At 39.9% G+C, this 7332-nt stretch overlaps 1 pseudogene; it reads left to right on the forward strand.

The window, feature by feature from the left end:
- LOC117354807 overlaps positions 1–4668 on the forward strand; it is a 29158-nt pseudogene extending 24490 nt beyond the window's left edge.
- The last annotated feature ends 2664 nt before the right edge of the window (positions 4669–7332 follow it).

The raw sequence follows: 7332 nt of genomic DNA on the forward strand, positions 1-7332 counted from the left end.
TAATTGAATCGGACATAAATCATAAGTTTCCTAAATTGCAGGTTAATTTCTCATTTGCCCTTTCAGATTGCCTAATTGTACAAGAGAAATGCTGGTCTTCCTAGTTTGAATCTAATCTTCTGAATAGAGGATTTTACTTTCACTATCATTTTTTGTAGGCTTAGTATATGGAGGAAGTGTAAATTTATTTGAATTTGTACTTTAGTTACACTACAGTTCATTGACAAATTTTTAGTATTTCTATTTAGGAATTCCTACAACTTTAACTTGGATTTGTGTTTAAAATTAGGTTTTCTTTTTGGTTTCAAATTTTGATAACTTCATGGACCTGCAGGTTTTGAAGTTTTTAGTATCAAGGAACATGTATAATAGAAAACCAATCCTAGGAAACTGAATTAAGGTGATTTTCAAAATGAAAAAAAATAGATTTAAAACCTCAAATGCAGCATTGTGGCAAAATGGAATGTGTGCTTTTGAAGATCAAAGTCGTCGCCAAGAATTGTGGCTTTGATTACTCGCAATATATTGGCATCCTTTCAACTGGCATGAAACTAGCTTTTAATTAAATGTGTATCCAAAGATTATTAAATAGACTGATCATCACCGTTTTGAACATTTGCACAGCACGCCTTTTTAAACTACATTGTTGGGGAAAAATGTTAAGATTTGACCTTTTTAATAAAGGCTGGTTTTGTTTGTCCTGTGAAGTAGGAGTTCTGTTCTTAATAGAACAGCTGCTTTCTTTAGATTGATTTTTTTTTAATTTTTTTTTTAGTGCATTTGGAATCAAGAAAGTCTCAAGGCTACTTTTTATTTAGAATCAGAAGTTCAGTTTCAAACTTAGTTTTGTACACTAATTTTATCTAGGCATTTAATAAAGTGTTAAACAAGGGATGGGTTAAATTTGGCTCGTCGCCAGACAATTCTGGACTGCACGTAAGAGTTAGAATAAAATTTTACCATTTGAGTGACTTATCTTTTTATGGCTTGTTCAGTTGAAACCACGTGGGAGTTTGTAAAACAAGACTTGCCAGATGTGTAGGAATCTTGTATATCCTTTGTTATTATAAGTTAAATCTCCTATTTGCTTTTTTTGGTTGGGATATAAGAGTTTTTGAAAGCAAGCATTGCAACTGTACTATGTGAATTGCTGGGCACACTGCATCTTAAAAATATTGTATAACATAAATTTCTAAATTGATGGATTATTGCGCAATCTCCACAGATAGGGCTGGTGATGAATTTCAGCATTTTCAATGGGAGGCGAAAAGTTAGGTAGACTTCGTTGATAGGTGTCTGAGATTGATTGTCATAATGGTTTTTCATCATTTACAAGTGTCTACTTTGAACTTAGAAGAAAAATGCTATGTCAAATTCTTAAGGATATTAGGATGGATTCGCTTTGTTGCATTTTACTGGAGCTTTTGTCGAAACCAGGACAGGCAGTGACGGCCAGGAAACTGGATTTGTATAAGGAATTTTTTTTTGAAGATAACTGCTGTTGATGGTCTATTAAAGCAGTGGCCAGCAGTGTAGGTGTTGACAATTAATTTTGTTTCAATTTCTTTTCACAGTTAAAATTGGTTTTACGAGATTAGCAGGTCTTCGCACTATAAAAGGTAAGCTTTTTAAAGCAGAATATCACCTAGAAATGAGTGGTGTTTACCCATGGCTTTATGAATGGGAGAAGAAAATGATTACTGAGCCCCCCCTCATCCCCCCCAAAAAAAACAACTTTTTTTTCTCTTAGTTACATTAGTGAACACTTGTAGCTAGTTTTATTGCAAATAATGAAATTGGGGAAGATGTTTTGTTCTCTGAAAGGCAGATAATTTTGTATTATAAAAATATGTAATGTCTAAGCCTCAATTAAAATAGACTTCATTCTATACTGGCAAATGATAGCCAATAGCTAGGGCCCTCATTCCAGGGAACGACAAATTTGATTCACGCCTTTTGATGCAGTAGCTGCAGTCTATTTAAGCAGACATAGGGGAATCTGAGACACTCTTTTTTTCTTAAAGAATTTGGTGTAATGGGCATTATTTTTAAGCAAAGGTTAAATGTTAAGATCCATGAGTATTAAAGATTTGTCACGTGTACCTTTTTGTCTGCAGGTGATTGCTATTGGTTGATCTCAGCATGGCTGTAGTCATCCGTTTACAGGGGCTTCCTGTTTCTGCAGGCTCTGCAGATATTCGCCATTTCTTTATGGGATTGACTGTTCCTGATGGAGGTGTGCATATAATTGGTGGAGAGTTTGGGGAAGCATATATTATATTTGCAACAGACGATGATGCCAGACGTGCAATGAATCGTTCAGAAGGGGTTATCAAGCAATCAAGAATACAGCTTTACCTTAGTAGCAGGTCAGAAATGCAAAGCACCATAGACATGAATCGAAATAGAGGAAGAGAACCAAAACCTGTTACAAGAGGTTATGGATCCACTAACACTGATGGTGCTGGAGATAAGAATTTTTCAAATGTAGTTGCATCCGGTAAAAGAATAAATAAAACGGGCCCTATTTCTTCAAATTGTTACAATCAAAGTAGAGAAGCACAGCCATTTGACTCTGATAACCTTTACTTGTTTTTGCAAGGACTGCCTTATTCAGCTGGTGAAGAGGAGGTGAGAACATTTTTTCATGGCTTGCATGTGGATGAAATGATCTTTTTACAACACCGTAATGGTCCTTTCCTTGGTCGTAAAAATGGTAACAGCTTGGTTAAATTTGCTACTCGTAAAGATACTTTAGAAGGACTAAAGCGTCACAAACAGTACATAGGCACAAGGTTTATTGACATCTCAAAGGCTACTAAAGAACAGTGGAGAGAGAATAGTTGATCTTTTAGTGAGGATGTAGGTCCTGCTAATCAACATGGAGATCAATCTTCATCTCGGGAACAGAATTCTGTTACAGTCAAAATCTCCCAAAGAATGACAGAGCCCGATCTCAGCTCACCCCCACAACTAGACTTTTATGTACATATCAAAAATATGTCTAACATTGTTTGAGAAGAAAGATGTAAAATCATTTTTTGAATAATTTAGAAATCTCTGATGATCAAATCAGGTTTTTATATAACACGCTACTACAGAACAAAAGATGACTTTTGTTCAGTTCAAGAATGAAAAGGATATACCGTACTGCTTTGGGCCTTCACAAGCAAATTTTAAAAAAATCGTATGGTTATATTATTTATCCTATTGGTCGAAAATCAATGTTGAAGTTAATTGAGAATCAGTCTGCTCTTAAAGGGAAACCTATTAATGAATATAGGCCAGGCAACAGTTTTCAAAATGCTTCATCAAACCCAAGGTTTTATATATATATAAGAAACTTTCCCTTTGATGTGACAAAATCAGAAGTGAGAAGTATCTTTGTAGGATTTTCGCTTAATGATGATGATATTTATTTACTTTATGATGATAAAGGAGTTGGCCTTGGCGAAGCACTTGTGATGTTTCATTCTGAAGAACTTGTGACACATGCTGAAAACTTAAATCGTCGGAGATTCTTAGGAACAGAGGTTTATTGCAGCGAATATCTGAGGCACAGCTAAAGAATTTGGTATAAATCCTTTTCCAGGAGAATCCAGCGACAATATGTATCATATGAATCAATATCTCATTCAGGCAGTTCACATGCACCATCAGTACGATCATTTAGGGCACCAGATGATTTTAGATATGGTCCTGAAGAGGGCAGAGTCCCTCCAAAATATTTCAGAGGTCCGCATTTTGGTGGTAATAGGTTTGCAAACCGAAATAATGAAATTGAAGGTAATCCTGAAAGAAGGATGAGGTTTGATGACGATGGTGATTCCACAGGCCCTGCAGTAATTCAATTGTTCAATATTCCTTTTACCACCACAGTGAATGAAATTTTGGATTTTTTCTATGGTTATCGGGTGATACCAGATTCCGTTTCAATTCAGTATAATGAAAGTGGGTTTTCAACTGGGTTTGCTACAGTTTCCATAGAAAATGCTCGTGAAGCGATAGCTGCTGTTCAAGAACTTAATGACAAACCAATTGGCCCACGCAAAATAAAGCTAAGCTTGCTCTAAGTACAAGTTAAAATGCATGCTGAGGAATTTATATAACTTACTGTATTGGTGTTAAACTGCACATCTGTATATGTAGTTACTATAAGGATTCTACAGAACACACTGTTTTCAAAATTTTTTGCAGGCTGTAGATAAGTGCAGTATTTAGATATTTGGCCCTTTTTTGTTACAAGTCTGTCAAAGGTTTTTGTTTTTACTATTGGTAAGTTTTAGGGTTTTTTTTTTTGTTTGTTTTCATGTAGTGTGATCCCTTCTTGCTGATTCCATTGACATGATTGTTAAATTGAAAACTTAGAATTGTACTGCCTTTTAAGGATCTCTATAAGTGCTGTTTATCATTACTTCTGATTTTATGCTATTTTGCAACAGTGTTGATCAATTAAATCAGACCAATTCAAATTGGACAATGTCGATGATCTCATTTAATGGTAACTTTAGTTTATATTTACTGTATTGTACATGGGATACATTTTTATGTGAGCTGTTTACCCAAACAACTGCTTTTTCTATTTTACTCACAGGCATTCCCTGTACTTAAGTTACAATAATAGTTGAAAAACATTTTCTTTAAATAAAGACTCCAGAGTTGATTGTATATCCTGTAGTATAATCTTTTTAACAGCTTAATTTTATATCCCAGAAAATATTGGTATAATAACATGCAATACTTCTCTTCCCTCTCAATATAGTGCATTCCAGCAAGGTGCCTGATAGTTACATTGGTGTTCCCCATTCCTAACAATCTTTGAAAGTTTGACAAGAAGGAATTCATTTGTAAATTTTTTTCTTTTTTACTACTTTCACTTGTTTTATTGGGATTTTATTTTAAATTTAACAGGGTTTTTCTTCCGTTCTGGGTTTTTAGCTGCATTAGAACAGGCCTTTTGGGTTATGGCAAAATGTTTTTGATCACAACCCCTCTTGGGTTATGGCAAAATGCTTTTGATCACAACCCCCTATATATTCCCACCCACCCCTGTTTGTGTCCATTCCTCACAATAAAGCAATCTTCCAAACTCAGGAAGTAGAGAACTTGTTTAGACAAGAGGTGTTGATCCTAAATGATGGAAACTGTTTCCCCCACCCATGCCTCTGAATGCTGCTTCTACCGGTACATTACGCAGAAACTTGATACGGGGATCAAATCTAAGTAATCCATATAAGTGTTTCTGGTGCAGCAAAATACTCCGTTCCTGAGCAAGTGGATAGTCAACTTGTCTCAAGTGAACTCTTGTAGGGAGCTTCATTAACATTCTTTTGTCGTTTCTCCCATCCATCTGGGCATCCTTCAGTTCTTTAGCGTCCCTCCAGACTGGCACAGAAATGGATGGGTTTACACTCCTCTGCCAGCAGGTAGAGACTGAGAGACTAACGTTTGGCTACAGTACAAGTGGGCTCTGTGCAGTCCCTATTACAATCAGTCTTTCCTCAGTCTCCAACAGGTGGAGTGGTAAGATTATGCAGTCTGCTGAAGTTTGTTTTGGGGGCCTGTTGGATCTGATTTAGTGAATCTTATCCCTTTTGCTGTCCAGACAGAGCTTGGGGGACCCTCTCAGGGGTCCTACTGACCTTGGGGGGGGTGCTACACTTGGAAGGGTCCAGTCTCTTCTCCCCCTCTCCCATCTCTCCAGGTTTTCTGAACTTGGAGGAGCCTCAACTGTATGCCTGGCCACTTGTTTGGCACAGACTACATTTAGAGGGCCTGTGGGGGTCTGCTCTTGAGACAGTTGGTAAGCAGAGAAGTTAAAAAATAAAAAATAAAACGCAATAAATGGGAGCATAAAGTGGTCCTGAGGCCTCTGTTTTTGTATGGAGTTGTGCATGGGTTTTAGGCGCATTCAGTATGAGTGCTTCAAAAAAGTAGCACAAGTATGTTTTGTGTGGGTACTGAACGCTGGATGCGGCTGATGGGTGCACGAGACATTCCAGCTGCCTTGAGGGGAATGTGGCTTTGGTTGTCGGCGTGTCAGGCTCCCATTTGCATGTGCACCACTCGTCAAGAAGCGGTAATGACATCTGGGCCTTTCCTGCTGCCCACGTTGGGGTTTCCTCATCTGCTGGTAGTCTGGCAGATTTGGAGTTGGGGCAGCTGGGGATTCCCTTGTTGCTGGGGCTGATAGCAGTTTCTGTAGCTGCGGGTTCAAGTTTGTCTTCGGTGCCGCATCTTTAGTGATAGCTTTGCCTACTGCCTTGGGCGACCTTCCTCCTGTCTTAGAAATGAACAGGTCTTAAATGTATCTTGTGTTCCTGCTATGATTTCTGGATTGCTACCGGTGTTTAACCCTGATTTTGTTAGGCATGTGCAAGGTTTATTTACAGGTGGCTAGGGATCCTGCTTCGGTTCCAGGGGTCTTGGAGATGTCTGGGGAGTTTTCCCCTTCCAGGGTCGCCCCCGTTCAGTCTCCAGCTATGGCTGCTTCTATCCAGTCTCCTCTGCCATCGTCCAAGTGACTGCGGGTGTCTTGGGATGAGGATTCTTTTATCCCAGGACAAGCAGGCAGCATATTCTCTACATGTGGATGATGTCATCTACAGAGCCCCCTAGTGGATGTTCTCGCAAGCAGACTTGCTTGAAGATGTTTAAGCTTGCGAGTGGACCGTGCATGCGCGAGTGCCCCTCCTGCCAGACCTAGGGCATATGTGTCCTCAGCGTGGCCTCAGTTCTATGTTTTCCACGGAGCCAGAAGCCCTGCTCTCTTGCTTCGCGCGAATTTGTTGTGCCTCTTTGCACCGCGGCTTACTTTTTTATTTTATTTTCGGGTGAGTCGCTGTGCTCGTGTATTTTTTGACCGTGTTGCCAGTCTTGCTCAGGCCGCTTGGCCTCGCAGGGCCGCAACTGTACTTTTTCTTATGTCCCGGTCTCGTACCGGGTTTAAAAACTGCACCAAGTGCAACCGGGTGATCTCCACCGACCCCCATCGTTGGTGTGTGGAGTGCCTGGGTGCGGATCACCACGCCGAGTCTTGCCTGCGTTATGCGACTTTGTAACTGTGGACTCTGTCGGAGGGTGGCTAAGATTCTCCAACTCTTTGGCCCGATGGATCCTGAGGGATCAGGCCTCGAGCTCGGCACCATTGTTGGATGCCTTGGCCTCGAAGTCCCCCTCGGCCTCGAAGGCTCTGGCCTCAGCTAGTCCCGCTACACCGGCCTCGGTAAGTCACCTCTTTCTTCCTCAAGTGTGCCGGCAAAGAAGCCTACCTCAGAGTCTCATGCGAGTGCCGCCTCGTCAGCCTCTTTGAGACTTCGTTCAAAGCGTGCC

Source organism: Geotrypetes seraphini, chromosome 2 (genome assembly GCF_902459505.1).
Source record: "Geotrypetes seraphini chromosome 2, aGeoSer1.1, whole genome shotgun sequence".
Classification (NCBI taxonomy): Eukaryota; Metazoa; Chordata; class Amphibia; order Gymnophiona; family Dermophiidae; genus Geotrypetes; species Geotrypetes seraphini.